Source organism: Dama dama, chromosome 19 (genome assembly GCF_033118175.1).
Source record: "Dama dama isolate Ldn47 chromosome 19, ASM3311817v1, whole genome shotgun sequence".
Classification (NCBI taxonomy): Eukaryota; Metazoa; Chordata; class Mammalia; order Artiodactyla; family Cervidae; genus Dama; species Dama dama.
Genome location: NC_083699.1, coordinates 92,635,287 through 92,643,916, shown reverse-complemented (window position 1 = coordinate 92,643,916; position 8,630 = coordinate 92,635,287). Strand labels below are relative to the sequence as shown.

General features: G+C 41.3%; 1 non-coding gene across 1 annotated transcript; it reads left to right on the top strand.

The window, feature by feature from the left end:
* Nucleotides 1–213: 213 nt before the first annotated feature.
* LOC133074257 (U6 spliceosomal RNA) lies at nt 214–320 on the top strand. Its single transcript, XR_009697110.1, has one exon. It is a non-coding gene; the product is annotated as a U6 spliceosomal RNA (small nuclear RNA).
* The last annotated feature ends 8,310 nt before the right edge of the window (nt 321–8,630 follow it).

Sequence of the window (8,630 nt, the reverse complement as noted above, 5' to 3'; positions counted from 1 at the left end):
TCTTGTTGTAGAGCATGAGCTCTAGACATATGGGCTTCAGTAGCTGAGACTCCCAGACTCTAGAGCACAGGCCCAGTAGTTGTGGTGCAAAGGCTTAGTTGCTCTGTGGCATGTGGGATCTTCCCAGACAAGGGATCGAACCCATGTTTCCTGCATTGGCAGCTGGATTCTTTACCACTGAGCCACCAGGCAAGCCCCATAGAGTGCAGCTTTGTGCTTGCTTTGGTAGCACATCTATTAAAATTGGAATGATACAGAGAAGATTAGCATGACCCCTGTGCAAGGATGACATGAAAATTTGTGAAGTGGTCCGTATTTTTGAAATATGGTATAGATGATCTTATTTGCAAACAGAAATAGAGACATAGACACAGGGAACAAACATATGATACAAAGGAGGAAGGAGGGGAGGGTGGGATGAATTGGGAGATTAAAATTGACATATATACACTATTGATAGTATGTATAAAATAGATAACTACTAAGATCCTACAATATAGCTCAAGGAACTCTACTCCAACCTCTGAGGTGACCTAAATGGGAAGGAAATCCAAAATAGAGGGGGCATATGTATACATATAGCTGATTCATTTACTGTGCAGTAGAAACTAACACAACTTTGTAAAGCAACTATGCGCCAATAAAAATATTTTTAAGTGTAATTTTTACTCATAAAAAATAAAAGGAGGCCCTTCTTCCCAAGCAGAATTTCTAGTGATTGCTGCAGGTAAGGTATTTAGTGAAGTTTAGTAACAATGGATTTCTTTTTTGGCTAGAGTTGCCATTGGCAGCAATTCTGGTTTTACACATATTTCAGCAAGGTAATATTTCAAAAATGATGCCTCAATATCTTGGAGAAGGCAATGCCAACCCACTCCGGTACTCTTGCTTGGACAACCCCATGGACAGAGGAGCCTGGTAGGCTGCGGTCCATGGGGTGGCTAAGAGTCGGACACGACTGAGCGTCTTCACTTCCACTTTTCACTTTCATGCATTGGAGAAGGAAATGGCAACCCACTCCAGGGTTCTTGCCTGGAGAATCCCAGGGACGGGGGAACCAGGTGGGCTGCTGTCTATGGGGTTGCACAGAGTCGGACACGACTGAAGTGACTTAGCAGCAGCAGCTGCAGCAGCCTCAATATCTTGTATCCTTAACAGGAGCAAAAAGTTTTAAACACTGCAGCAGAAAGAATAACGTCACAGTTGTTATTATTGTACAGCAAACACTCCAGGTAGAAAGTCCCTACTATGCAGCAAGTCCATCCTGTGCTCAGCAGGGAAGACCAACATAAGTCATGGAACACTTGACTGTGTGTCCTATAAAAAGGTCCCACAGCAGTGGTGGAAGCTGTCAGAGGAGCAACAATGACAGAACAATGTGACTTGTGGTCTGACACAGGTGTATAAAATATTGTGGAAGCACTGCAGGCGAACAGCTCCATCGTGCTAGGCAAGCACTGAAGAGGTAACCTTTAGTTTTGCCTTGAAGGGCAATGGAATTTTAACTGGTGGAGAAGGGAGGCAGAAGGTGTCCATATTTCAAGAAGGAGGAGCATCATGAGAAACGGCATAGAGGGATGAGAGGAAATAATTTGTTTGTGGGACTGATGAAAATTCTTAGTGACTGGAGGACAGCACCCATGGGAAAGGGTTGGAGAGGAGTGGGGGATGATTCGTCAAGAACATTTTAAGGAGTTTATATTTTATCCCATAGACAAAAACTTTTTTTTTTTTTAGTTTAAAAGCAAGTCAGAGGCTTTCCTGGTGATGCAGTGGCCTGGAAAACCCCATGGACAGAGGAGCCTGGTGGGCTACAGTTCACAGGGTTGCAAAGAGTCAGACACAACTCAAGTGACTTAGCATGCATGCATTTATGTATTTTTCCCTCCCACAGTGGGTATATATGGTGTTGTGAGAGAATTTTTCTTTCATTGTGCACAAATACCCATTATGCCTGAGATAATAGTTGAATCATGGAGCTTAAATCACATTGCTCAAGTTGGCAGATTTCCCTGAACTGAACCACATGCAAGTTGAGGATTAGTGGGCCAATCAGAACTTGTTAGGTACAAATATTTTCAGCCTCAGTTCTCCCTTATTCCCTGAATCTCACATTAATATTGTTTTAACTGCTTTCAAATTTATACTTTCCTCACGATATTCTAAACTACCATGTTCCCAAAAGTCCATTTTTTTTGGCCCAAATAATATATTTTCCTTCTACTTCATATTTCAGGTGTCAAATTAATTCTTTTAGCAAGTAGCTATTCCAAAGATCTACAAATCTATTAATAAAAACATTTATTATTCATTTATTGGGCTTAAGATACTGTGCTGAGTACTACAGGAAATAAAAAGATGAGCAACATGGCAACTCTGCCTCTACATATAATCTTTTGTGACATTTTATATACATATAGATAACATTTTGTGATATTATACATAATATATATTGTGTGAGATGTCATATATATATATATATATATATATATGTGTATACACACACACACACACTTATATGTATCTCTTTTTTTGTGAGGATTAACATAGAGATACAAGCAACTGCAAACATAAGGCAGGGGTTTCCCTAATTGTCCAGTGGTTAAGAATCCACCTTCCAGTGCAGGGAACGTGGATTCAATCCCTGGTCAGGGAACTGAGATCTCACAAGCTATGGAGGAATTAAGTCCACATGCGGCAACTACTGAGCCTGTGAGCCACAACTAGAAAGCCCAGGTACTGCAAACTAAGACTCAACATAGCCAAATAAATAAATGTGTTTTTTTTTTAAAGAAGGCAAATGGAGTGCAATAAAATAGAGATATTAAAATACAGTGGGGAAAATAAAGGAAGAACAGATTTCTTCTATAAGATACTCTTGGAATCTTCATGGAGTTGGTGACATTTGACCTAGGTCTTCAAAGGTGCGTGACATACAGCAAATGAAAATGCATAGAGGAATATTTCTTCCATTGTCTAGGAAGAATACTCCTGTATTTTCCTTTGTTTTCACAATACTTCTGACACAAGATGTGTGAGTTTTCCACACATCAAGCAACTCTCTGCAATACCAGCTGGGTCTTCATAATTCAAATCTGACATTCTTAGAGGAAGCACAGTGACTAAAACTGCCCACCCTGACCCGGCACTATCACAACCATTTGTGTGAGTTATTCTGTGACTGGAGGTCCTAGTAAGGAACACGGAGCTAATAAGCCACCACCAACCAGAAGAGTTTGGGAAAGGTCTAAAGGAGACACCACATGTCCAACCACCTCCCAGAATCCTTCTTGCTGGCATCCATCTTGGCTGAGCAATGAGTGTGCCATTAGGAAGGACCTTGAGTCAGAATGATGGGCCAAAGACAACCCAGAAAGCAATCCCGTCACCATGAAACTCAAGACTGAGCCATGTGACTGAGCAGTTCTGGGTTCCCTTACCCTACTGCTCTCTGCCCAGGTGCCCTTTCCCAACAAAGCCTCTTGCTTTTTCAGCTCATGTGTCTCCTCAGACAATTTATTTCCCAGTGTTAGACAAGAGCCCACTCTCAGGCCCTGGAAGGGGTCTCCCTTCCTGCAACAACACTGTATACTTGAAGTGAGCATCAGATCCCACAAATTAAGGGCTCAGTTCCACAAGACTGACCCCACTTCAGACAGCAATTGCAAATCTCTGATCGTCACCTGAACTTCTGACCCACTGTCTGTATGGGTCGGGGTTCCCTCCACCCCACTTTGGGTTCCATAATTTGTTAGACTAACTTATGGAAGTCATGGAAATACTCACTTAGCATACGCTGGTTTATTGCAAGGGTTACAACAAAGGATAAGAATGAACAGCCAGAGGAAGAAACATAAATGGTGAGGTTCAGAAGGGTCCCCAATGCAGGAGCTTCTGTCCCTGTGGATATGGGATACGCCACTCTCTTAACATGTAGATGTGTTCACAAACCCCAAAGTTCTTCAAATCCTGTAGTATTGGGATTTTTATGGAGGCTTCTTCATGAAGGTATGATGGAACATTAACTTAATATCTAGCTCCTGTCTCCTTCCTTAAGGAATGGTGGTGGGGCTGAAAGTTCCAATCTTTTAATCACAGCTTGGTCTTTCTCGTAGCCAGCCCCCAGCAGGAGTCCACCAAGAATAACCTCTTTAGAACAAAAGATACTTCTAGCATCCAGGAAATTCCAAGGGATTTAGGAGTTTTGTATTAGGAACTGGGGTCAAAGATCCACTATAAGGACAAAAGATGCTCCTAGTGCTCTTCTCACTTAGGAAATTACAAGTGTTTTAGGAGTTCCGTGCCAAGAACTAGAGGCAAAGTTTTCTGGTTTTTGTTGTTGTTTTGTTTTGTTTTTTTCAAAGAGAGGTTTATATTTTTATTATTTTTTTAAATTTTATTTCACATTCGCTGATGAAGGGAAAGGACAAAAAGAAGCAGTTCAGTGGCACATAGCATATAAGAGCTTTAAGTGAGAGATGAATCTGGAGAAATCAGTTAGGGTCAAATCATATAGGCAGCCTTAGATATCATATTGAGATTTCTATCAGTTTAAGAAAATGAAGCCAAAGAACTAAATTTGACTCAGGTGTAATTTTATTGGCGTCACAATACTCTCTAAATGTAATTGTCTAGTTAATGTCTGTAAGCAATACTATGGAAAATTTTACTACAATGGGCCCCTGAGAATCCTTGGGATTCAATGCCCTGGCTGAATCAACTTACTTTTCCACTGAAACTGTAACTGTGGATAAAACTCTGAAGAGTGTCTACATATTTAAGAAGTGGGTAAAATGAGAGAAAAAGTGGAGTAATTAAGGGAATATCCCCCAAATTTCCTTCAAGGTTGTTGCTAAAAAAGAAAACAAACTTCTGGGATTTCTCTGGTAGTCCAGTGGTTAAGAATTTACCTTCCAGTGCAGGGGACTCGGGTTCGATCCTTGGTCAGGGAACTAATATCCCACATGCCACAGGGCAACTAAGCCCTTGCTCTGCAACTAGAGAGAAGCCCACAACCACAGCTAAGATCCTGCCTGCTGCAACTAAGACCTGATGCAGCCAAAAGTAAATAAATAATTAATATTTAAAAAAGAGAAAGAAGTTGGCGAGCTTGGGGTCTTAAAAGAGAAAAAGAAAAAAATTCTGTCCCCATCACATGTGTTCTCCCTGGTCGTACACTTGGTTTTCCTTGACCTCAGGTTCACATTCCTGTGTGTACACTGGGATCTGTACTGGGCACAGAAGGCCAGGCCTGACTCTGAACACACCATATTCTTACATGCTCCAAAACTAAGTCTTTGTCTCCAAGCTAATAAGAGAAAGAAGTACTCTCCCTCTCAGGACATTATTTTTATACCATCAATGCTCCTGACAAATATTAGGTTAGTAAAATCCTGTTACCATACATCCCAATGGATAGAAACAAAAGCATCTTTGTACATGATCCTATCCTGGGTAGACTGAAGGAATGCTCTCGGCTCAGTCTGACTACATTCATTGCTCCTCAGCAAATCCAACTTGGGGCAGAACAGAAAAGCCCCAAGTGCTAACTTTATGATCAACAGGTTTCAAGAACAAGCAATTTTACAAAGCACCCTTAGGCAGCAGTATATAAAACTGTGTATAAAAACAATGGGCAGTTTTAAAATAAAATCCAAATGCCAGGCATAAAAATTCATTTTTCTTACTTTACTCTGAAAGAATCCACCAGGGAGAAATTCAGCAAATAAAATCTGTTGAAAATATGAGCATTCCTGCAGGCTTATTTCCAGTGGGACATTAACACAGGCTTGCAGTAATACCTCTATTAATGAAGAGAATGTGTTTCAATGACACACTTATTCATCAACTATTTCATAAGCAAGACAGAAAAAAAAATCAAAATATCTAGGTGTTAGCTTCAGACCTTCAAGTGGGAAGGTGAAAATATGACATATAACATAGAAATATGATAAAATACTAAAGAAAATAGCATCAAATCTGCTGAAAAACATAAAATAGTCCTCCTACAAGTCAGTTTTGAAGTAAATGATGAGAAATCATTTTAAAGGAGTTTAGGAAAGAAACCTAGTATTAACCCTGTAGTTAAAAGCAGAAGGTTTAGGGGGAAAGTTGATTGGAAAAGATTCACCAGCTGATGTGTTAAAGGGCAAGACAGCCCGGGTTTCAGTAAGACCCGGTAGCAAAGGACACAACTTCATCCAGCTCCAGCCATCCCAGTGCCAGTGCTGACCCAGAGGAATAGAGGGAGGAGGAGAGACAGGGAAGAGTAGTCTAGGGAAAACAATGAAGTATCATTCTTCCCCCTTCATTTGAATTTTTTTCATTTTTTTCTGAGGTTAATTCAGATATAATTGACATACAGCACTATATACATTTAAGGGTGTCCCAGGAGGTGCAGTGGTAAAGAATCCACCGCCAGTGTAAGAGATGCAAGAGACGTGGGTTCGATCCCTGGGGCGGGATGATGCCCTGGAGAAGGAAATGGCAACCCACTCCAGTATTCTTGCCTGGAACTTCCCATGGACAGAGGAGCCTGGCAGGTTACAGTCCATGAAGTCACAAAGAGTCAGACATGACTGAGCACATTACTATGACAACAATATACATTTAAGGTGCCCAGCATAAGGATCTGAATTACACAAATCATTAAAGAACTGTCATAATAAGTTTAGTGAGGATCCATCAACTCATATAGATACAAAATTAAAGAAACAGAAAAAAAAACTTTTTCTGTGATAAGACCTATTAGTATTTGCTAAATATCAATAACCTCAGATATGCAGATGACACCACCCTTATGCCAGAAAATGAAGAGGAACTAAAAAGCCTCTTGATGAAAGTAAAAGAGGAGAATGAAAAAGTTGGCTTAAGGCTTAACATTCAGAAAACTAAGATCATAGCATCTGGTCTCATCACTTCATGGGAAATAGATGGGGAAACAGTGGAAACAGTGTCAGACTTTATTTTTTTGGGCTCCAAAATCACTGCAGATGGTGATTGCAGCCATGAAATTAAAAGACAGCTTACTCCTTGGAAGGAAAGTTATGACCAACCTAGACAGCATATTAAAAAGCAGAGACATTACTTTGCCAGCAAAGGTCTGTCTAGTCAAGGCTATGGTTTTTCCAGTGGTCATGTATGGATGTGAGAGTTGGACTGTGAAGAAAGCTGAGCACTGAAGAATTGATGCTTTTGAACTGTGGTGTTGGAGAAGACTCTTGAGAGTCCCTTGGACTGCAAGGAGATCCAACCAGTGCATCCTAAAGGAGATCAGTCCTGGGTGTTCATTGGAAGGACTGATGCTGAAGCTGAAACTCCAATACTTTGGCCACCTCATGTGAAGAGTTGACTCATTGGAAAAGACCCTGATGCTGGGAGGGATTGGGGGGCAGGAGGAGAAGGGGATGACAGAGGATGAGATGGCTGGATGGCATCACCGATTCGATGGACATGAGTTTGGGTAAACTCCGGGAGTTGGTGACGGACAGGGAGGCCTGGCGTGCTGCGATTCACGCGGTCTCAAAGAGTCGGACACGACTGAGTGACTGAACTGAACTGAACTGAAGAGTTAGCAACTTTCATATGTAACATTCAGCAGTGTTAATTTGACATGTACATTATATCCCTAGTTCCTATCTATCTATAACCGGAAGTTTGTACCTTTTAATCTCCTTCATCTATTTCTTTCCTCCACCCACACCCACCATCCTATCTTTAATAGGAGTGACAACTTTACTTTCATGGTCTAGAGACCATATGACTTGAGTCTCTTACATACCTGCTTCCCAAAGTCTAATACTCTTTTAAGAGGAAACCAAATACTCCCCTTCATAATTTGAATGTTTAGGTATAAAACTTAAGTTTGTAAAACACTAAGTGCTATTGAGAGTAGGCATGCATGAGTGTGTGCTCAGTCATGTCCGATTCTTTGCGACCCCATCGACTGTAGCCGGCCGGGCTTTTCTGTCCATGGCATTTCCCAGGCAAGAATACTGAAATGGATTGCCATTTCCTACTCCAGGGATTTTTCGCAACCCAGAGATTGAACCTGTGTATCCTGCCTTGGCAAGTGGATTCTCCATCACTGCATCACCTGGGAACTCCATTGAGGGTAAAATAGTCATGAAATACAAGAATCAAAACAAATGTCCAGGGACTTCTCTGGTGGTCCAGTGGTTAAGAATCTGTGTTCCAATGCAGGAGATGTGGGTTCAATCCCTGGCCAGGGAACTAAGATCCCACATGCCACGGAGCAACCAAGGCAATGCATAGCAACTAGAGGAAGATCCTGTATTCGCAACTAAGCTCTCGTGGGCCACAGTTAAGACCTGACACAATCAAGTAAATGAATAAACATTCAACAACAAAAACATAAAAATCAAAATGTCCACAAGGGCAAGCAGGGGACATAAATGAGTGAAGCAACTGAGGAGGGGGAATGAAGCGTTTCCCATACAGGGCACACTCCATCTGCAGGGGCCAGACACCCCCCAGCTTCAAGTCTGAGTGGTCAGGGGAAAGTCTGCATAGTTACAAATGTTGCAAGAGCTTCTGGTATTTCAAGACGGATGCTGACCCCTACTTTTATGTAAAATGTTTGTATTTTCAGAACATTGACAACTAATTCA